Source organism: Ovis aries, chromosome 17 (assembly GCF_016772045.2).
Source record: "Ovis aries strain OAR_USU_Benz2616 breed Rambouillet chromosome 17, ARS-UI_Ramb_v3.0, whole genome shotgun sequence".
Classification (NCBI taxonomy): domain Eukaryota; kingdom Metazoa; phylum Chordata; class Mammalia; order Artiodactyla; family Bovidae; genus Ovis; species Ovis aries.
Genome location: NC_056070.1, coordinates 14,868,787 through 14,893,527, shown reverse-complemented (window position 1 = coordinate 14,893,527; position 24,741 = coordinate 14,868,787). Strand labels below are relative to the sequence as shown.

The window sequence follows — 24,741 nt, the reverse complement described above, 5'->3', positions numbered from 1 at the left end:
ACAAGTTATTAATTCATTCCCCTAGACATATATCGGAGAAGGCAATGGCACCCTACTCCAGTACTCTTGCCTGGAAAATCCCATGGACGGAGGAGCCTGGTAGGCTGCAGTCCATGGGGTCACTAAGAGTCGGGCACGACTGAGCGACTTCATTTTCACTTTTCGCTTTCATGCACTGGAGAAGGAAATGACAACCCACTCCAATATGCTTGCCTGGAGAATCCCAGGGACAGAGGAGCCTAATAGGCTGCTGTCTATGGGGTCGCACAGAGTCGGACACGACTGAAGTGACTTAGCAGCAGCAGCAGCAGCAGACATGTATCGGATTTTATTAATTAGGCTAGAGCTATAACAGATAACAAAGAAACTTCAACAGTTTAACTCAGTAAAGTTTATGGCCAAACTCAGGTCACAGTCCAGGGAGTCAGTAGGGGACATTCTCTTTCACATGGTCCTACAAGTATCCATCGCCTTTCTTCCTCAAGGTCACACAGCAGATAGGAGGAAGAGAGAATACGAAGACACTCCACTTGTCACTGGATAGAAGCACTTTATTTCTCCTACTCACGTTCTATTGGTAAGAACTATTCATGGAGTCCACCAAAAAGACTGGAAGATTTGTTTGAATTTTTGCACAGGAAGTAGAAGGCTTGGTGATTATTTAGCCAGTCTATCCCATGTAGATTTCATTTTTTTCACTATTAAAAGCAATGTTATAGTAAACACCTTCTACATACATCTTTGCATACCTATCCCATAGGATAGATAGTTACACGAGGAATTGCTAGGCAAAAAAATATACAAAAGATATTTTCTAAAATTCTGTTTTAAAATGGCTTATATATAAGACATGATAACATAAAATTCCTAGAAGAGAACATAGACAAAACTTTCTCTGACATGAATCATAGCAATGTTTTTTTTAAGTCAGTATCCCAAGGCAATAGAAATAAACAAATGGGATCTAATTAAACTCATAAGCTTTTGCACAGCAAAGAAAACTATAACCAAAACAAAAAGATAACCTATGGGCTGGGAAAAAATATTTGCAAGTGATGAGACTCACAAGGGGTTAATTTCCAAAATATACAAACAGTTCATACAACTCAATAATAAAAAGCAATCAAAAAATGGGCAAAAGACCCAAAGAGACATTTCTCGAAAGAAAACATGTAGGATGGCCAACAGACACATGAAAAGAGGCTCAGAATTGCTCATGATTAGACAAAATGCAAATCAAAACCACAATGAGGTATCACCTTGCACCAGTCAGAATGACCACCACCAAAAAGCATACAAATAATAAATGCTGGAAAGGGTGTGGAGGAAAGGCAACACCACCATACAGTTGGTAGGAAAGTAAACTGGTGCAGCCACTATGGAAAATAGGCTGTTATTGTTGTTGTTTAGTTGCTCAGTCATGTCCGACTCCTTGCAACCCCATGGACTGCAGTACAACAGGCTTCCCTGTCCTTTACCATCTCCTGGAGCTTGCTCAAACTCATGCCCATTGAGTTGGTGACGCCATCCAACGAACTCATCCTCTGCTGTCCCCTTCTCCTCCTGTCTTCAATCTTTTCCAACATCAGGGTCTTTTCTAATGAGTCAGCTCTTCGCATCAGGTGGCCAAAGTATTATACGAGGTTCCTTTAGAAACTAAAAACAGAGTTACCATATGATCCAGCAATCTCACTCTTGGACATAATATCCAGAAAGGATAAAAACCCTAATTTGAAAAAATACACGCATGCCAATGTTCACAACATCATTATTTATAACAGCCAAGACATGGAAGTAACGTAATGTCCATTGACAGATAAATGGATAAAGCTGTGGCATATATACACATTATATGTATGCATATATAACATATAGTGTAATATTATATAATATATAATAGCATTGTCACAAAAAATAATGGAATAATGCCATCTGCAGCAACTTGAAAGGACCTAATATTATCATACCAAGTAAATCAGACAAATGTCATATGACATCACTTATATATGGAATCTAAAAATGATACAAATGAACTTATTTTCAAAACAGAAGTAGACTCAGACATAAAAAACAAACTTATGGTTGCCAAAGGGTAAAGGAAGAGGTGGGATAAATCAGCAGCTTGGGATTAATATACAGATACTACTATATATATAAAATGGATAACCAACAAGGACCTACTGTATAGCACAGGGAACTCTATACAATATTCTTTAATAATCTACATGGGTAAAGAATCTGAAAAGGAGTTAATGTATATATATATATATATATGTTTAAGTGTATGTATAATTGAATCACTTGTTGTATACCTCAACTAACACAGCATTGTAAATCAACTGTACTTCAATTAAGAAATTCTAATAAAAATTTTAAAATACAACAAAGTTTATCTCTACCTTTCTAAAATAAAAATAATATTTAATAGTATTAGATCAATCTTCTAGCACACATTACATACACACTAAGAAGCTGGCATTCAAAGCATTATATGATCTGGTCTTTATCATTAAAGATCTTTCTACTATACCCCATAAAGCCTTCCAGTTCTCTGAGACTTTTACTTCTGAAACATGTTATGACTATTCATCTTAAATTCTGGATTGCAATTTATTATCTCTGGGTTCTTGGGAATACTATTTTGCTCACTCTGAGTCTTGTTTCATCGTTTTGAAAAGAGCTAGCGTTATAAACCTCCCAGTTTCTTGAAATGATTAAATGATGGAAAATGGTGTGTACGTGCTCAGTTGGGTCTGACTCTGAGACCCCATGGACCATAGCCCTTCAGGCTCCTCTATCCATGGAATTTTCCAGGCAATAATACTGGAGTAGGTTCCCATTTCCTCCTCCAGGGGATCTTCCCAACCCAGGGATTGAATCCGTGTCTCCTGTGTCTCCTGCACTGGCAAGCAGACTCTCTACCACTGGGCCACCTAGAAAGCCCACAATGGAAAATGGCACATGTGAAAACCCTCGGCATAATAAACACTCAATGACTGTTTGATTCTGCCCTTCCTTCTCTATCTCAGGCTGTAATAATGCTCCTATTCATGAATTCTTATAATATTTGTTTATGTTACTTTTTTGTTACCTAGTATATATGACCTTCTTCATTACTTATCTTTCTTTGTGATAGCTTGTCTCCTCATTGCAACTATCAGCAACTAGAAGCAGACCACATTCTTTGGGTCCCCATTTCTCTGTACAGTGCCATACCATGCAGCCCCCAGTAAATGTGTGGGATGATGCCAATTAAACCGAGCATGCCAGTGGTGTGGAAGAGAGAAAGCAAAACAAAAGAAAAATCCATCCCAGCTATTCAATTTTAGGAAAAAAAAAAAAAAACACCTGAAAACCTGTAGAGATTAGTTAGGGAGATATTGAACGATAGCATTTAAAAATTAAATAATCCACAGGAAGCTGGAAAATATTTGTGAACACGTCACTGCAAACCCAAGATAAACACATGTCAAATCATAAAACGCCAAGGTGTATGTGTGTGTGTCCATGTCTATACAAGGTTAAAGGACTGTAGAAGCATATTTTTCCATTTAATAGAACTATTTGAAAAAGAATTATTTTAAAAGAAGAATAAAGGAAGGGAAGTAGGGAGAGGAAGGGAAGGTTGGGAAGAGAAAGGGAGAGAGAAAAAAGTAAACAATCTTTCAAAGACTAGAAAAGTGGTTCATTATTTACAAAATAGAAACAGACTCATCAACATAGAAAACAAATTTATGGCTACCAAAAGGGAAGGGAAGGAAGAGGAATGAACTGGGAGTTTGGGATTGACATGTACACACTGCTATATTTTAAATGGATAATCAACAAGGACCTACTACGTAGCACAGGGAATTCTGCTCAACACTCTGTAATAATCTAAATGGGAAAGAATTTTAAAAAGAATAGATTTATGCATACGTATAACTGAATCGCTTTGCTATACACCTGAAATTAACACCACATTGTAAATCAACTAGAGTCCAATATAAAATTTTTAAAAAATTTAAAAGTATTCCAGCTAAAGAGAGCAGGGAAACTCAGATGGATATAGGATAGCTACAAGCTGGAAATAAGGCAGATCAAAGCGGAATTATTTGGAACTTTTGAAGAATGTCCCAAACCATCAGCACAACTGAAAACAACTTACGTGCTGCGTGCTTAGTCACATCAGTTGTGTCCGACTCTCTGCAACCCCATGGACCACAGCCCGCCAGGCTCCTCTGTCCATGGGATTCTCCAGGCAAGAATACTGGAGTGGGTTTCCATTTCCTTCTCCAGTGATAAAGTATGAAGTGAGTGAAGTGAAGTTGCTCAGTTGTGTCCGACTCTTTGCGACCCCATGGACTGTAGCCTACCAGGCTTATCCACCCATGGGATTTTCCAGGCAAGAGTACTGGAGTAGGTTGCCATTTCCTTCTCCAGTTCAGTTCAGTCGCTCAGTCGTATCCGACTCTTTGCCACCCCATGAATCGCAGCACGCCAGGCCTCCCTGTCCATCACCAACTCCCGGAGTTCACTCAGAGTTGGGTCCATCAAGTCAGTGATGTCATCCAGCCATCTCATCCTCTGTTGTGCCCTTCTCCTCTTGCCCCCAATCCCTCCCAGCATCAGAGTTTTTTCCAATGAGTCAACTCTTCGCATCAGGTGGCCAAAGTACTGGAGTTTCAGCTTTAGCATCATTCCTTCCAAAGAAATCCCAGGGCTGATCTCCTTCAGAATGGACTGGTTGGGTCTACTTCAGTCCAAGGGACTCTCAAGAGTCTTCTCCAACACCACAGTTCAAAAGCATCAATTCTTTGGTGCTCAGCCTTCTTCACAGTCCAACTCTCACATCCATACATGACTACTGGAAAACCATAGCCTTGACTAGATGGACCTTTGTTGGCAAAGTAATGTCTCTGCTTTTGAATATGCTATCTAGGTTGCTCATAACTTTTCTTCCAAGGAGTAAGCATCTTTTAATTTCATGGCTGCAATCACCATCCGCAGTGATTCTGGAGCCCAAGAAAATAAAGTCTGACACTGTTTCCACTGTTTCCCCATCTATTTCCCATGAAGTGATGGGACCGGATGCTATGATCTTCGTTTTCTGAATGTTGAGCTTTAAGACAACTTTTTCACTCTCCTCTTTCACTTTCATCAAGAGGCTTTTTAGTTCCTCTTCACTTTCTGCCATAAGGGTGGTGTCATCTGCATATCTGAGGTTATTGATATTTCTCCCGGCAATCTTAATTTCAGCTTGTGTTTCTTCCAACCCAGCGTTTCTCATGATGTACTCTGCACAGAAGTTAAATAAGCAGGGTGACAATATACAGCCTTGACGTAATCCTTTTCCTATTTGGAACCAGTCTGTTGTTCCATGTCCAGTTCGAACTGTTGCTTCCTGAACCTGCATACAGATTTCTCAAGAGGCAGGTTAGGTGGTCTGGTATTCCCATCTCTCTCAGAATTTTCCACAGTTTATTGTGATCCACACAGTCAAAGGCTTTGGCATAGTCAATCAGCCATAGGTAGATATATATCCCCTCCCTTTTGAACCTCCCTCCCCATCCCACCCCTCTAGGTTGATACAGAGCCCCTGTTTGAGTTTCCTGAGCCATACAGCAAATTCCCATTGGCTATCTATTTTACACATGGTAAGGTAAGTTCCCATGTTACTCTTTTCATACACCTCACCCTCTTCACCCTTGCTTTATTGCTATTTCTAAACCAGTACTAGTGATAATGTTAAAGAGTGTTACAGCAGTGTAAATAGGATAAATATTTTAATAGACACAAACTTCTCTTTGACAACCATGAATACAGAGGTTTTGCTTTTTTTAAATAGCAATTCTTAGCCTCTGTTTCTGTTCCCAGAAAAAACAAACATCACTTTAGTGCCCTAATATTCACTGTGAACAAAAATGTAGGCTTAGCATTTGCGTTAATGAGGAGCCTCCCAGTGATCTCTCTGCATAGGTGCTGTATCACAGTGAGTTCTGGATCTACTCAGCCTCACCTGCACTGACATCCTACCTCCCCTACCAGTGACCATGACTTCATTGCCAATAGATTCTTCATTTGCATAATGATTTGCATACTTAAAATTCCTTCACATAATTCTCATAATCATGCATCCTTCTGGGCATATGTAGCATGATGGTCCTGCCATGCTTCTGAAGATGTCAGGTGAGACTCATTGCTAGAACTTTATTAATTTAGTCAACAAATGTTAATGGAGGGCCTGCTTAGTGCCAGGTATTGCTCTAGGTGCGGGGAATGCGAGATGGAATATGATACAGTCTCCACATTCCAAGGGCCTACAATAAAATAAAGGGGAACAGGCATGAAAAGAGGCAATTAAAATACAATGGATAGATGTCTAACAAATGGCCTCTCTTTATTGCCTTCAAAGCAAAAAGTGGTTGAGCAAACTCTCTTGTACACAATAATTATAAAAACTGGACAGACTATTTTAAAAACAATTATTGTCAGACACTAATAACCAAAAGGCCACAGAAACTAATGGAGATAGTACTAGCATGGATAAGGATTAAATTTGTGGCTGAGGTTGGTCTTCATCCCTCCACTAAGTTTCTGAAGAATCCCTTGGTCATAAGAGAAATTAGAAAATTTAATGATAATAAAAATATAACATATCAAAGTTTGTGGGCTGTTTCTAAAGCAGTGTTGAGAGGGAGATTTACAAATTTAAATAACCAATATTAGAAAAAAAGAGAAAGGCAAGCTCAATGATATAAGATTCCATTTTAAGAAGCTAGGAAAAAAATTAAACCCCAATTATACAAAAGGAATAAAATAATAAAGATAAGAGTAAAACTAAATGAAATATAAATTAGACTAGCAAGAGATAAACCAATAAAACCTAAAGATCAATAAAATCAATAAACTTCTACCCAAAAGGGAAAAAAATTCAAGACACAAATTACCAATTTCAATACCATTACAGTTATGACAGACCATAAAAACTGAAAGTATTATTGTTCTTGGGCTGCTGAAAAAAATTGTTGCAATTTCATAGCTTAAAGTAACACAAATGTATTATCTTACTGTTCCAGAGGCAATAAATCTGAAATCAAGGTGTCAGCAGGGCCATATCTCCCCAAAATTAACAACAAACCAAAATGGACAAATATTTTGAAAGATACAAATTACAAATAAGACACGAGAAAAAATAGACAATATAAATAGTCCTACATCAATATAAATAGTTCTAAGTAAATTGCATTTTTTAATTAAAGATCTTTCTACAAGGAACATTTGAGGTCCAGATGGCCTCACTGATAAATTGAAGTTAACATTTAATAAGAAATAAGACCAATCTTACACAAATTCTTTCAGAAAGTAGAGTCTACAAACAAACATCCTGTGCAGGAAAAGGGTCAATGCAACACGCCTGGGTTGTTCAAACCCTGCACATTCTCAAGAACATCCTTTTTCTAGTATTGGCCCTTGGCCACCTCCTGGGATATGAGCTCTAAGCCCTTGGGATATTCTGACTGATAAGAAAGACTTTATATGCATGAAGCCTTGGATCACATGATACGAGTTTGATCAGATGTTCACGGGAATATGACTTATGATGAACAGCTGTTTTTGCTTTGAAGCTCTATCTAAACACCAATACTCAGGTGAGCACCCCTGGTTGGTAACATGTGTCATCACACACATCATGTGACTCCATTAAGAGGATACTTGGAAGCTTAGGTTTGGTTTCCCCTGGACTTAAACCCACGTACCTTGTCCTTTGCTGAATTTAATGTGTATTCTCTCACTGTAATGGGCTTCCCTTGTGGCTCAGCTGGTAAAGAATCTGCCTGCAATGCAGGAAACCTGGGTTTGATCCCTGGGTTGGGAAGATCCCCTGGAAAAGGGAAAGGCTACCCACTCCAATATTCTGGCCTGGACAATTCCATGGACTATATAGTCCATGGGGTCACAAAGAGTAGGACACAACTGAGTGACTTTCACTTTCACTTCTCACTGTAATAAACCAGATAAGTATACTAGTTTTCTGAGTCCTTTGAGACTTCCAGTGAGCCATCAAGCTGAAGATGGCCCTGGGGAATCCCAATACACTTCCCAACTCATTTAATATTATGAGGTCAATATTTTCTTGATGCTATAAGCAAAGGAATCATGAGAAATTATAGACCTCTATTTCTCATGAATATATATGCAAAATTTCTTTTAAAATATTAACAGAAAGAATCCAATAATAGAGAAAAAGGATAACATATCATGAACATGCAGGTTTTATTTTAGAAATACAAGGTTGATTTCATATTTATAGATCAATCAATGTAATTATCCACATTAACATAATAAAAGAGAAAAGCCACATGATTTGTCTCAATAGATGGGGGAAAAGCATTTGAACAAAAATTTACCAACCATTAACGATGAGTTCTCAACAAATTAAGAATTAAAGGGAACTTCATCAACCTGATAAAAGACATCAGTAGAAAATTTATAGCTAAAAATCTCACTTAATGGTGAGTCTCATACTGGGGGAATTATTTCCAAAACATTTTATATGATAAAGGACTCATATCCAGAATATATATGGAGCTCACATTACCGAAATAAGAGAAAAACTAACAACCCAATATAAATATGTTAACTAACACTTCACCATAGAACATGAATGGCAAACAAACACTTGAAAAGATGGTTGATATTATTAATTATCATTCCCTGGTGGTCCAGATGGCAAAGAATCTGTGCAATGCAGGAGACCCGAGTTTGAACCCCGAGTAAGGAAAATCCCCTGGAGAAGGAAATGGCAACCCACTCCAGTATTCTTCCCTGGAGAATTCCATGGAATTACAATGAGATATCACTACATCTCCATTAAAACGACTAACATTCCAAAACCTGACAACACTAAGTGCTGATAACTGCAAACAACTATGAAGTCGGTTTCAGAGGTGATAAAAATGTTCTGTCTTGGCTGTGGGGTGGTGAGTATACACATTTATTGAAACACAGTGGACTGCACTTTAAATGGGTGCATTTTATTATATGCAGATTACACCACAATAACGTTTTTAAAAGTACAGCAAACACTAAATAAAAGTGTTCATACTACAGTAATGAATGAAATGAACACATTCAAGATACTCATTCTGTTTAAATAAATGCACTTACACCATATTCTCCTAAGCTCTTTTCTAAAGCATTAAGAACTTTCTCCATAAATCCTGCATTCACATTTCAGTATCCATTGAAAAATATATGATTATTTTCAATTTTTTATTGATAAGGAACCAAAGATAACTAGAGGTTTCTCTAATATCCCTAATATCCAAAAGAGTTAATGCAATAGGAGGTCCAAATTTATATAATTATTCTTTCCCAAGATTAGATACCTGCTTTGACTTTTTCCCTTAATGCAGGAGTCCCCAACCTCTGGGACCTGATGATCTGAGGTGGAGTTGATGCAGTAATAATAATAAAGTACACAATAAATGTAATGCACTTGAATCATCCTGAAACCACCTCCCACCAGCCCCAGTCAGGAGAAAAAGTGTCTTCCATGAAACTGGTGTCTGGTGCCAAAAAAGTTGGGGACCACTGCCTTAAGGGCCTTGGTTTATTTTTCCTTCCTCTGTTTTCACTCATACAGCTCATCCAACTGTCTTTCATTAAACTCAAGGAAGATTTCATGTTCAGACTAGAAAAAGGAAACACGTGTGTTGTTTATCTGCTCAGACATTAGCTTCTTGGGGCAGAGCTTCTTTGTATGTTAATGAACCCTAGTGTTTGTGAAACTTAGGTCTTCTATTCTTACATTTAAAATTTTTCCTTTTTTTCCCTTAATATGTATTTACTTTTTTCCCTTCATCTCTCCACAAACTGGGGTAAAAAACTTCCAACTAACGTATCGCAAAATAAACTCCACAGGAAATTCAGAGGTAGTAATTACAGGCAGTCTGACATTCCTGCTTGTTTAAGTAGGTGTTTTAAAAAAAATTTGGCACAGCTTTACTTACAATGATCCCTATTTTTAATTTTTTTATTTCTGCCATGTTTTTCAGTCATACCACTTTTTAAAATGTTTATATTTCTAACATTTGGAAGTCGTTTCTTGTGACAGTCATGATAAACTTCTTTGAATAAGTATTCTTCATATTTTAAATCTGAAGACCAGGCAGGATATTTTAAAAGTCTTTTGCAAACTGGATATTTAAAAAGTCTATTGCAAATGAAAATGGATTGGAATTGGTGAATTTAACTCAGATGACCATTATATCTATTATTATGGGCAAGAATCCCTTAGAAGAAATGGACTAGCCCTCACAGTCAACAAGAGTCTGAAATGCAGTACTTAGATGCAATCTCAAAAATGACAGAATGATCTCTATTCCTTTCCAAGGCAAAACATTCAGTATTACAGTAATCCAAGTCTAAACCCAAATCCCGACCAGTAATGCTAAAGAACCTGAAGTTGAATAGTTCGATGAAGACCTTCAAGGCCTTTTAGAAATAACACCCAAAAAAAGATGTCCTTTTCATTAGAGGGGACTGGAATGCAAAAGTCGGAAGTCAAGAAATACCTGGAGTAACAGGCAAATTTGACCTTGGAATACAGAATGAAGCAGGGCAAAGACTAACAGAGTTTTGCCAAGAGAACACACTGGTCATAGCAAACACCCTCTTCCAACAACACAAGAGAAGACTCTACTCATGGACATCACCAGATGCTCATTACCGAAATCAGATTTGCAGCCAAAGATGGAGAAGCTCTATACAGTCAGCAAAAACAAGACCAGGAGTGACTGTGGGTCAGGTCATGAATTCCTTATTGTCAAATTCAGACTTAAATTGAAGAAAGTAGGAAAAACCACTAGACCTAACTAGGTCATTCAGATATGACCTAAATCAAATCCCTTACGATTATACAGTGGAAGTGACAAATGCAAAGGATTATATCTGATAGACAGAGTGCCTGGAGAAATATGGACAGAGGTTCATGACATTGTACAGGAGGCAGTGTACAAGACCATCCCCAAGAAAAAGAAATGCCAAAAGGCAAAATGGCTGTCTGAGGAGGCCTTACAAATAGTTGAGAAAAGAAGAGAAGCAAAAGGCAAAGGAGAAAAGAAAACAACGTTTGAGTTCTTTTGAACGCAGAGTTCCAAAGAATAGCAAGGAGAGATACGAATGCCTTCCACAGTGATCAATGAAAAGAAAGAGAAAAACAATAGAATGGGAAAGACTAGAGATCCTGTCAAGAAAATTAGAGATACCAAGGGAACATTTCATGCAAAGATAGGCACAATAAAGGACAGAAATGGTAGGGACCTAACAGAAGCAGAAGATATTAAGAGGTGGCAAGAATACACATAAAAACTATACAAAGAAGATCTTCACAATGCAGATAATCACAATGATATGATCACTCACCTAGAGCCAGACATCCTGGAATGTGAAGTCAAGTAAGCTTTAGGAAGCATCACTACGAACAAAGCTAGTGGAGGTGATGGAATTTCAACTGAGCTGTTTCAAATCCTAAAGGATGATGCTGTGAAAGTGCTGCACTCAATATGCTAGCAAATTTGGAAAACTCAGCAGTGGTCACAGGACTGGAAAAGGTCAGTTTTCATTCCAATCCCAAAGAAAGGCAATGCCAAAGAATGCTCAAACTACAACACAATTGCATGCATCCCACATGCTAGCAAAGTAATGGTCAAAATTCTCCAAGCCAGGCTTCAACAGTATGTGAATCATGAAATTCCAGATGTTAAAGCTGAATTTAGAAAAGGCAGAGGAACCAGAGATCAAATTGACAACATCCATTGGATCACTGCAAAAGCAAGAGAATTCCAGAAAAACGTCTACTTCAAAGCCTTTGAAGATTGTGTAGATCACAACAAACCTTTTCAAAGCCTTTTGAAGACTGTGTGGATCACAACAAACTGGAAAATACTTTAAGAGATGGAATACCAGACCACCTGACCTGCCCCCTGAGAAATCTGTATACAGGTCAGGAGGCAACAGTTAAAACTGGACATGGAACAACAGACTGGTTCCAAATAGGAAAAGGAGTACGTCAAGGCGGTATATTGTCACCCTGCTTATTTAACTTCTATGCAGAGTGCATCATGAGAAACGCTGGGCTGGATGAAGCACAAGATGGAATCAAGATTGCCAGAAGAAATTTCAGTAACCTCAGATATGCAGATGACATCACCCCTATGGCAGAAAGTGAAGAAAAACTAAAGAGCCTCTTGATGAAAGTGAAAGAGGAGAGTGAAAAGGTTGGCTTAAAACTCAACACTCAGAAAACAAGATCATGGCATCTGGTCCCATCACTTCATGGCAAATAGATGGGGAAACAGTGGAAACAGGGACAGGCTTTATTTTGGGGGCTCCAAAATCACTGCAGATGGTGACTGCAGCCAAAAAGTTAAAAGATGCTTGCTCCTTGGAAGGAAAGTTATGACCAACCTAAACAGCAAATTAAAAAGCCGAGATATTACTTTGCCAACAAATGTCTGTCTAGTCAAAGCTATGGTTTTTCCAGTAGTCATGTATGGATATGAGAGTTGGACTGTAAAGAAAGCTAGGAGGGCAATCCCAAGATGGTGGAGGAATAGGACGGGGAGACCACTTTCTCCCCTACAAATTCATCAAAATAACATTTGAACGCTGAGCAAATTCCACAAAACAACTTCTGAATGCTGGCAGAGGACATCAGGCACCCAAAAAGGCAGTCCATTGTCTTCAAAAGGAGGTAGGAAAAAATAGGAAAGATAAAAAGAGAGACAAAAGAGGGAGGGTCCATCCCAGGAAAGGAGTCTTAAAAAAGAGAGAAGTTTCCAAACACCAGGAAACACTCTTCACCGGCGAATCTGTGGCAAACCTTGGAACTTCAGAGGGCAACATAACCAGGAGGAAAAATAAATAATTAAAAGCCACAGATTACGTGCCTAAGGCAACTCCCAGTGGAGACTCAGCGCAGATGCCTGCATCTGCCACTAGCAAGTGGGGACTGCACAGGGAGCCCCGGGCTGCATTGCTTAGGGTATAAGGACCAGGCCTGAACGCCCCAAGGGCAATCTGAGGGAACTAACTACAGACAGCAACCCAGACTGTGGGATAAGCCTTAACCTAAGACACCGCCAGGCCCACTCACAGAACAAAGGACTGAGCAGAGCTAGCGACTACGGACCGGCCATCCCCCGCCGGAGACAGGCAGGAGAGAGCAGTCAGAGCCGGAAAGGGGCAATCATGGCCCCAGAGAGGCATCATCTACCAAACTGCAAGCAGGCTTTGTTGCTAACCAAGACTCCTAGGGATTCTGGATGGTCAACATCCACCAAGAGGGTCGCAGCCAGGGATCAGCTCCCCAGAGGAGACACACAGCACACCTGAGAAGGTGCGCTCATTGTACACCCAGAAAACCGAGCGACTGGGACAGCGGAGGCGATAAGTCGCAGCCTTCAACTGGGGGCGACTATACGCATCAAGGACCTGGTCACCTGAGCTGCTCGGACCTGGGACGAGCACAAAACTCAGGCCCAACCAAGTCTGTGCCTTTGTGGAGAACCCAAGAACGTGAACCTGAGCAGCTTTGACCTGGGAAGTGTACTCAACCCAGGACAGGCCTCAGACAGTCAAGGCAGAGCAACCTAGAGCCTGAGCAGTGTAGACTGGGAAAGCACACATGCTGTGAGCGGGGGCAAACCCAGTGTGGCCAAGACACTGCGAGCACTCCCCACAGACACCAGTGATATTTGTTTGCAGTGTTTCCCCCTCCCCACAGCACTAGAACAGTGAGCCTAAAAAAAAGTGACCACCACCGCCCCCTTGTGTCAGGGTGGAAATTAAGACACCGAAGAGGCCAGCAAACAGAAGCTAAAATAAAGGGAGGGCTGCTTTGGAAGTGACAGTTGCAATAGATTAAAACCCTGCAGTTAGCACTGACTACATAGGAAGGGGCCTATAGATCTTGAGAAGTGTAAGCTGGATCAAGGAACTATCTGAAAATGAACTGAGCCCACACTGTCCACAACCACACCAGAGAAAGTCCTAGATATTATCATTTTTTTAATTAAAAATTTTTTTAAAATTTTTAAGTCCTCTATTATTCCTTTAATTTTCATTTTTATAACCTAATACTACTTTGAAAAAACAAAAAGACTCTATTTTTAAAGTAAACTTCATATATATATATTATAATTTTTGTTTTTTTTCTTTAATATTGTATTTTTGAGAATCTAACCTCTACTTTAGATTTTTAATCTTTGCTTTTTGGTATTTGTTGTCAATTTTGTACCTTTAAGAACCCAATTTTCAGTACCCAATTTTACTTGGGAGCGAGATTACTGGCTTGACTGCTCTCTCCCCCTTTGGACTCTCCTTTTTCTCCACCAGGTCGCCTCTATCTCCTCCCTCCCCCTGGTCTTCTCTGCCTAACTCTGTGAATCTCTTTGTGTGTTCCAGGCTGTGGAGAACACTTAGGGAACTGATTAGTAGCTGGATCTGTCTCTCCCTTTTTGATTTCCCCTTTTATCCTCTGGCCACCTCTGTCTCCTTTCTCCCCCTTCTTTTTTCTGTGTAACTCTGTGAACATCTCTGAGGGATCCAGACTGTGGAGAGCACATAGGGAAGTGATTACTGGCTAGCTTGCTCTCTCCCCTTTTGATTCCTCTCTTCTCCTCCTGGCCACCTCTATCTCCTTCCTCCCTCTTCTCTTCTCTGTGTAACTCTGTGAACATCTCTGAGGGATCCAGACTGTGGAGAGCACATAGGGAAGTGATTACTGGCTAGCTTGCTCTCTCCCCTTTTGATTTCCCCTCTACTCCTTCTGGTCACCTCGATCTCCTTCCTTCCTGTTCTCTTCTCTATGTAACTCTGTGTACCTCTCCAGGTGTCCCCTACTGTGGAGAAACTTTTCATCATTAACCTAGATGTTTTATCATTGGTGCTGTATAGATGGAGAAGTCTTGAGGCTACTGTAAGAATATGACTGAAAACCAGAGGCAGGAGGCTTAAGTCCAAATCCTGAGAACACCAGAGAACTCCTGACTCCAGGGAACATTAATAGCTAGGAGCTCATCAAACCATACCTACACCGAAACCAAGCACCACCCAAGGGCCAACAAGTTCCAGAGCAAGACATACCGCACAAATTCTCCAGCAACACTGGAATATAGCCCTGATCTTCAATATGCAGGCTGCCCAAAGTCATACCAAACCCACCGACATCTCAAAACTCATTACTGGACACATCAGTGCACTCTGGAGAGAAGAAATCCAGCTCCACCCACCAGAACACTGACCCAAGCTTCCCTAACTAGAAACCTTGACAAGCCACACGTCCAACCCCACCCACAGTGAGGAACTTTCACAATAAAGAGGAACCACAAACTATCAGAATATGGAAAGGCCACCCCAAACACAGCAATATAAACTAGATGAAAAGGCAGAGAAATACCCAGCAGGTAAAGAAACAGGATAAATGCCCACCAAACTAAACAAAAGAGGAAGAGATAGGGAATCTACCTAATAAAGAATTCCGAATAATGATAGTGAAAATAATCCAAAATCTTGAAAACAAAATGGAGCTACAGATAAATAGCATGAAGACAAGGATTGAGAAGATGTAAGAAAGGTTTAACAGGGACCTAGAAGAAATAAAAGAGAGCCAACATATAATGAATAATGCAATAAATGAGATCAAAAACACTCTGGAGGGAACCAACAGTAGAATAATGGAGGCAGAAGACAGGATAAGTGAGGTAGAAGATAGAATTGTAGAAATATATAAAACAGAGAGGAAAAAAGAAAAATTAAAAGAAATGAGGACAGTCTCAGAGACCTCTGGGACAATGTTAAATGCCCCAACATTCAAATTGCAGGAGTCCCAGAAGAAGAAGACAAAAAGAAAAGACATGAAAAAGTCCAAGAAACCCAGAGAGTCCCAAACAGGATAAACCCAAGGCGAAACACCCCAAGACACAGATTAATCAAATTAACAAAGGTCAAACACAAAGAACAAATATTAAAAGCAGCAAGGGAAAAACAACAAATAACACACAAGGGGATTCCCATAAGGATAACAGCTGATCTTTCAACAGAAACTCTTCAGGCCAGGAGGGAATGGTAGGACATACTTAAAGGGATGAAAGAAAATAACCTACAGCCCAGATTACTGTACCCAGCAAGGATCTCATTCAAATATGAAGGAGAAATCAAAAGCTTTACAGACAAGCAAAAGCTGAGAGAATTCAGCACCACCAAACCAGCTCTCCAACAAATCCTAAAGGATCTTCTCTAGACAGGAAACACAGAAAGGGTGCATAAACTCGAACCCAAAACAATAAAGTAAATGGCAACGGGATAATACTTATCAATAATTACCTTAAATGTAAATGGGTTGAATGCCCCCACCAAAAGACAAAGACTTGCTGAATGGATATAAAAACAAGACCCCTATATATGTTGTCTACAAGAGACCCACCTCAAAACAAGGGACAAATACAGACTGAAAGTGAAGGGCTAGAAAAAGATATTCCACGAAAATAGAGCAAAAGAAAGCAGGAGTAGCAATACTCATATCAGATAAAATAGACTTTAAAAAAAAAAAGGCTGTGAAAAGAGACAAAGAAGGACACTACATAATGATCAAAAGGTCAATCCAAGAAGAAGATATAACAATTATATATGCACCCAACATAGGAGCACTGCAATATGTAAGACAAATGCTGCTGCTGCTGCTAAGTTGCTTCAGTCGTGTCCAACTCTGTGTGACCCCATAGTCGGAAGCCCACCAGGCTCCCCCGTCCCTGGGATTCTCCAGGCAAGAACACTGGAGTGGGTTGCCATTTCCTTCTCCATTGCATGGAAGTGAAAAGTGAAAGTAAAGTCACTCAGTTGTGTCCGACTCTTAGCAACCCCATGGACTGCAGCCTACCAGGCTCCTCCATCCATGGGATTTTCCAGGCAAGAGTACTGGAGTGGGGTGCCATTGCCTTCTCTGAGACAAACGCTAACAAGTATGAAAGGGGAAATTAACAATAACACAATAATAGTGGGAGACTTTAATACCCCACTCACATCTAAGGACAGATCAACCAAACAGAAAATTAATAAGAAAACACAAACTTTAAATGATACAATAGACCAGTTAGACTTAATTGATATCTATAGGACATTTCACCCCCAAACAATGAATTTCACCTTTTTCTCAAGTGCACACAGAACCTTCTCCAGGATAGATCACATCCTGGGCCATAAATCTAGCCTTGGTAAATTCAAAAAAACTTAAATTATCCCAAGCATCTTTTCTGACCACAGTGCAGTAAGATAAGATGTCAGTTACAGGAGAAAAACTGTTAAAAATTCCAACATATGGAGGCTGAACAACACGCTTCTGAATAACCAACAAATCACAGAAGAAATCAAAATATGCATAGAAATGAATGAAAATGAAAACACAACAACCCAAAACCTGTGGGACAATATAAAATCAGTGCTACAGGGAAGGTCCATAGCAATATAGGCATACCTCAAGAAACCTCAAGAAACAAGAAAAAAGTCAAATAAATAACCTAACTCTACACCTAAAGCAACTAGAAAAGGAAGAAATGAAGAACCCTAGGGTTATTAGAAGGAAAGAAATCTTAAAAATTAGGGCAGAAATAAATGAAAAAGAAACAAAAGAGACCATAGCAAAAATCAACAAAGCCAAAAGCTGGTTCTTTGAGAGGATAAATAAAATTGACAAACCATTACCCAGACTCATCAGGAAACAAAGGGAGAAAAATCAAATCAATAAAATTAGAAATGAAAATGGAGAGATCACAACAGACAACACAGAAATACAAAGGATCATAAGAGACTACTATCAGCAATTATATGCCAATAAAATGGACAACGTGGAAGAAATGGACAAATTCTTAGAAAAGTACAACTTTCCAAAACTGAACCAGGAAGAAATAGAAAATCTTAACAGACCCATCACAAGCACGGAAATTGAAACAGTAATCAGAAATCTTCCAGCAAGCAAAAGCCCAGGTCCAGACAGCTTCACAGCTGACTTCTACCAAAAATTTAGAGAAGAGCTAACACCTATCCTCCTCAAACTCTTCCAGAAAATTGCAGAGGAAGGTAAACTTTCAAACTCATTCTATGAGGCCACCATCACCCTAATACCAAAACCTGACAAAGATGCCACAAAGAAAGAAAACTACAGGCCAATATCACTGATGAACATAGATGCAAAAATCCTTAACAAAATTCTAGCAATCAGAATCCAACAACACATTAAAAAAATCATACATCATGACCAAGAGCGCTTTATCCCAGGGATGCAAGGATTCTTCAATATCTGCAAATCAATCAATGTAATACACCACATTAACAAATTAAAAAATAAAAGCCATATGATTATCTCAATAGATGCAGAGAAAGCCTTTGACAAAATTCAACATCCAATTATGATAAAAACTCTCCAGAAAGCAGGAATAGAAGGAACATACCTCAACATAATAAAAGCTATCTATGACAAACCCACAGCGAACATTATCCTCAATGGTGAAAAATTAAAAGCATTTCCCCTAAAGTCAGGAACAAGACAAGGGTGTCCACTTTCACCGCTACTATTCAGCATAGTTTTGGAAGTTTTGGCCACAGCAATCAGAGCAGAAAAAGAAAAAAAAGGGAATCTAAATTGGAAAAGAAGAAGTAAAACTCTCACTGTTTGCAGATGACATGATCCTCTACATAGAAAACCCTAAAGACTCCACCAGAAAATTACTAGAGCTAATCAATGAATATAGTAAAGTTGCAGGATATAAAATCAACACACAGAAAAATGGTAATGATAATCCTGTATGCGAGACACCAAAAGAGACACAGCTGTATAGAACAGTCTTTTGTACTCTGTGGGAGAGGACGAGGGTGGGATGATTTGGGAGAATGGCACTGAAACATGTATATTATCATATGTGAAACAAATCGCCAGTCCAGGTTTGATGCATGATACAGGGTGCTTGGGGCTGGTGCACTGGGATGACCCAGAGGGATGGGATGGGGAGGTGGGAGGGGGGTTCAGGACTGGGAACACATGTACACCTGTGACGGATTTATGTCAATGTATGGCAACACCAATACAATACTGTAAAGTAATTAGCCTCCCCAAAAATAATTAATTAATTAAAAAAAATGTGTCATCCCCGAGGGGAATATTTGCATGATTAATAGCACATGATATACTACACAAATAACAGCACCACATCACAAAGGTTTGTCATGAACCCTCTGATGGCAGATAGTCCTATCTGGAGAAGGCAATGGCACCCCACTCCAGTACTCTTGCCTGGGAAATCCCATGGACGGAGGAGCTTCGTAGGCTACAGTCCATGGGGTGGCTAAGCGTCGGACACGACTGAGTGACTTCATTTTCACTTTTCACTTTCACGCACTGGAGAAGGAAATGGCAACCCACTCCAGTGTTCTTGCCTGGAGAATCCCAGGGACAAAGGAGCCTGGTGGGCTTCCGTCTATGGGGTCACACAGAGTCAGACATGACTGACGTGACTTAGCAGCAGCAGCAGCAGCAGCAGTCCTATTTGTGATTCTTGAAAAGTAAAATAAAATGAATAAGGCTTACAAAAAAAGAAAAGAAAGCTGAGCACCAAAGAATTGATGATTGTGAACTGTGGTGTTGGAGAAGACCCTTGAGAGTCCCTTGGACTGCAAGGAGATCCAACCAGTCCATCCTAAAGGAAATCAGCCCTGAATATTCATTGGAAGGACTGATGCTGAAGCTGAAACTCCAGTACTTTGGCCACCTGATGTGAAGAACTGACTCACTGGAAAAGACCCTGATGCTGGGAAAGATTGAGGGCAGGAGAAGGGGACAACAGGATGAGATGGCTGGATGGCATCACTGACTCAATGGACATGAGTCTGAATAAACTCCAGTAGTTGGTGATGGACAGGGAGGCCTGGCGTGCTGCAGTCCACGGGGTCGCAAAGAGTCAGACACAACTGAGCGACTAAACTGAACTGAACTGATTGCAAACTGATAATTCTTCTCTTTTGGGCTCTTGGAGAAGTCCTGGATGCCTGGATTTCCATCACTATTAAAACTTAGGTTACCATTTTTCTTACAATTGTAAAGTGAACTCCCTTTTAAATCCCTTTTCATCTCCTTACTTCCAATTCTGTCACTGACACTAATTACTTTGGTCAATTGCAATCAGTAAAGGTTCTCCCTCTGCTGTGGGCTAGTGATATTTTATTTTTATTTTCTAAAGGTTAGATTACCCCTCCCCACCCACCAGCCCGCCAACACACAGTATATTGTCTATGCTCCTAGTTCTGATTCCATGTACACAAGCTACAGTCCAGTTTTCCACATCCTCAGAACTTAGGAAGGAGGGTGCCCCGAGACCATAGTGAGCATCCCAGTTACTATATAACAGGTTTACTTAGCCTCCATCATATTAATAAGTCAGTAAGATCACATTTTGGCTTATCTATCTACATCAGGAGAACTGAGGCAACATGAGTCAGCCATGGAACAGCTGAATATGCTGAAAGAGTCCCATTTCTAGAACTGGGAGGTCAAGGATTAGTCCATGGCAGTAGTGAGATGCTGAAAAGCCCCATCTCACCAGCGCGCACTGCCTACCACCGGCAAAATGGTGCCAGTACTAAGTATGTGTCAAACGCCACGTGAAGTTCTATGATGTGTACAATATGCAGCTCTGCCGGGTTTTCAGTCAGCCTTCATCGCTTTCCTTCAGTGCCTGGTTTGTGTGAAAGGGGATTACAGAAGGGGACGTGTTGTAATATAATTCAAACAGGAGAAAAGAGACAGAGATGCCTTTAGCAGAATAACAGTAGGGCTTAGAAGCGCTATGAACAGCCAATATTTTTGGTACAAACTTGATTTTTACTATACATGCTTTTACCACAAGGCTAGACTGATGAGGGCAATTTTCCTTCTTACATGTACATGGATTAGAAGCATACCCAGGCAACCTTAACCAGAAAAAGACTGAAAAGAATTAGTAACTGTATAAGACCCAAGACAGGGATGGGGAAATCTCCATCGTGAGAAGAGCCTCCCAAGCAACAAGGAAATCACCAATTTAGGGAAAGGACTACTATCTGGATCTGACTGCACAGCCTTCCCTGTTTCCCACACATGCTCAGGGGTGCACGTGCTATGTGCTCAGTTGTGCCTGACTCTTTACAACCCCGTGGACTGTAGCCCGCCAGGTTCCTCGGTCCATGGGATTCTCCAGGTAAGAATACTGGAGTGGGTTGCCATTCCTTTCTCCAGGGGATCTTCTTGACCAAAGGACAGAACCTGTATCTCCTGCAAGTCTCCTGCACTGTAGCCAGATTCTTCACTGCTGAACCACCAGGAAAGCCCTTACTCCTGGAGGAGACAGGGGTTAAAAAGTCTCTCCCCTTGATTTCTCACTGGAGTCAACAAACAGTGCAAGCTTCTTGCCTCCCACAGAATGGGACTAAACTGTATTATCCCACCCTTCTGTTGTATGCCACGTAATAAATGGTTTAAAACAGACCAAGAAACAAAAATATCCTACTCTCAGGAAGTTAATGCTCTAAAGCTACATGTGCTGAGTTGTGTAATAGTATAGGTATTTTTAAAGCTTATTTAAGACACACCGTCAGCTTAGTAATTACTTTCCTGAGTGTGTGTGTTCAGTTGTAAGATGTATCTTTATTTCAGAAATATTCATTAGACAGAGGGCTAAATGCAATATTAACAATGGAAGTGCAAATATTGCCTATGTTGATGGTGCAAATTAAACCTATGTCTAATTTCCACTATTTGTAAAAATTTAAAAAGTGACAAACTCAATTAATACACATAGGATAAAAATGCATACAGATAAATCTTCTCTTAACCAAGGCAGTTCTTTTAAAATAATTTTTCTGTGGGGGTAAAAAAAAAGACCGAGAAAGAAAAATACCACATACTGAGCTGGGGCAGAATTCTGGGGTGTGATGTTATTAGCAGCACCTTCTGGGGAATAGTTGGTATTCATGATAAAATGCTGGAGCAATTTTATGACAGATGATAATGAGATTCAAACTCCTTTTGAGAAATCTGAGTAACATCACTCAGCTAATAGTCATCTTGCAATAAGCCTAATGATCTCTAAGTAGACATGCTTTTTTTTAAGAAATCTAATTTAACAATGATTGCTTAACCACTTATTTCCCCAGAAGATGTCTCTACCAAGAGTAAATCTTTGGATTGGCTTTCTTAGGAGTCTTCTCCCTACGGCAAGTTTTAAATAAAACTGACACATGCTTACAACCTTAGAAGTTGTCACACAAGAATTAAATCACAAGTGACAGTGATGAATTAGGTATGCCTCTGCTCTCCCCTGGGAGGGTCAGGACTTCCCCCGTGGCTCAGTGGGTAAAGAATCCGCCTGAAATGCAGGAAACACAGGAGACCTGGGTTCGATCCCTAGGTTGGGAAGATTCTCTGGAGTAGGAAATGGCAATCCACTCCAGTATTCTTGCATGGAGAATGCCAGGGACAGAGGAGCCTGGATGGCTACAGTCCGTGGAGTCACAAAGAGCTGGACACGACTGAAGCGACTGAGCACACTGCTCTCCTCAAGGAAGACCATGGGATATGAGGGACAATACTTGACAGAAAGAAGGCCTAGGATAAAACAAAACAAAAAACAACAAGGAAAAAAAACAGAAGGAGAGAGATGGGGCTGGGGTGCAGAAGGGGTGGGGGTTGGGGGGAGAGGGAGGGAAGAAGGAAGAAAGAAAATAAAAGTTTTCATTCAGTGAAAGCTGGAAGCCAGAGGACAGATTCTCCTTTAACTGAGGAAGAAAGAAGCTTAGCTTGAGATGAAGAAAAACAGTTTAAAACTCAAGACACACAGACTTCTTCATGCAAAAAGTTCAGCTTTGCCAATTCAAAGAGAAGAATACACATGGGGATGAGCATGCTCAGTGCCTCAGTCATGTCTGATTCTTTGTGACTCTATGGACTGTAGCCCTCCAGCCTCCTCTGTTGTTGGGATTTCTCAGACAAGAATACTGGAGGTGGGTAGCCATTCCCTTCTCCAGGGGATTTTCCTGACCCAGGGATCCAACCCACGTCCTGCATCTCCTACACTGGGAGGTGGATTCTTTACTGCTGAGCCACGTGGGAAGCCCCATACAAATGGGAGGGAGGGTAATTTAAACAAAGTATTCAAACAGGTAGAAAAATATATGAAACTTTTTTTAAGGCATCGTTCAAGTTTGTCTGACTCTATGCTGAATGTCTATACCTTTCTTCCTGATTTGTCCTCCCCATTGGCGGCAAGGTCTTTTTCATTGAGTTCCTAGAAAATCACTCTCAGAAAGTCATACTCTGCAGCAAAGGGATGATACAGGAGATAATCAGCAGGACTGACCCACTGACCATAAGCTAGCCTCATCCCACAGTGCCAGTGTCAGAGGGAGAAGCCTGCTGCAAGTTTCATTTCAGCTTATCAGATCTATTGACTATGGTGTGCCTTCTGGAAAGAAAGGAAGGGTAGGGACATTTTAGTAATAAAATAGCTTTAGGTCTGCCTGAGGCAGCAGAAAGGGTGGAATATCTTTTTCCCATGCTGCGGTGACACGTCAGTTTTTCTATTTGCCAAGTAACAACTGTAGATTCAAACAGGAATCTTCTGAAAATAGTGCTATGGCAAAGGGATAGAATTTCAGGTGCATGGCAAGCTTTTCATGGCCTCTCTTATCAGTCAATAGACTTCTGTCTATCAGAATCCTCCTCCCTGACCCAACCAGGGAACAGATGATGCCTGAGTTGTTGTTTTTTTTTTTTTAAAGACACAATTCCTACAATCTCCAACTTCCTCAACTACTTCTATGATTCACCCAATAAATGTTCACTGAGAGCATGTCACATTTTAGAAATTGCCCTAGAGCCTATAAAGCATTTTAAAAATGAATAATAAATGAGGTGGAATCCCTGTATTCAAGAAAATTAGTTTTTTCCCCCAAATATATATATAACATCCAAAGATAAACAATTACATAAAAATTTAAAAGTTAGGAATTCCATGAGAGGGAGTCTAGAAATAGTTCCATGAGTATATGTAAATTTAATTATGTAAAAGATCATACTTCAAATCCCAACAGAAGAAAGGACTACCTATTGACTGTTACCTAGAAAAATTTAAAGAAATACCTTATCTGAACATAAAAATACATTAAAACACATCAGATGAATCTAAGAATCATAAAGCAAAACTATACATGTATTAGCAAAATTTCTATTAGAACATTCTTATAATCTTTGCTTCTAGAAAAGGCCTTTCCAGGACTCCCCAGCTGGCCCAGTGGTTAAGACTCAACACTTACATTGCAGGGGATGTGGTTTTGATCCCTGGTTATGGAACTAAGATCCCACATGCTGCAAGGCATAGCCAAAAGATTAAAAAAAAAAAAAAAAACTAATCTTAAAAAACAGAAAAGGTCTTTCCAAGCATAAAGAGAAAAGATGCCAAAATTTAATATTCTAAAAATAAGATCTTCTGAATAAAAATTTCACCATGAATAAAGTTAAAAACAAGCAATAGAAGAAAAAAACATTTGCAGAATATAATAAACGATCATTATTGAGAATAAAAAGTATAAAAAGTTCTAATTAAGCATAAGAAGAAGGAAAATAACCCAATATAAAAATGGGCAAAAGAGATGAGCTGACAAACTATAAAAGAG

At 39.8% G+C, this 24,741-nt stretch overlaps 1 long non-coding RNA gene across 3 annotated transcripts in view; it reads right to left on the bottom strand.

The window, feature by feature from the left end:
* Positions 1-307: 307 nt before the first annotated feature.
* LOC114108786 (uncharacterized) overlaps positions 308-24,741 on the bottom strand; it is a 42,609-nt gene continuing 18,175 nt past the window's right edge. For all 3 annotated transcript variants that reach the window (XR_006056633.2, XR_009596837.1, XR_003585507.3), the window contains one exon: positions 308-1,656. This is a non-coding gene — a long non-coding RNA (uncharacterized LOC114108786). The remainder of the gene's footprint in view (positions 1,657-24,741) is intronic.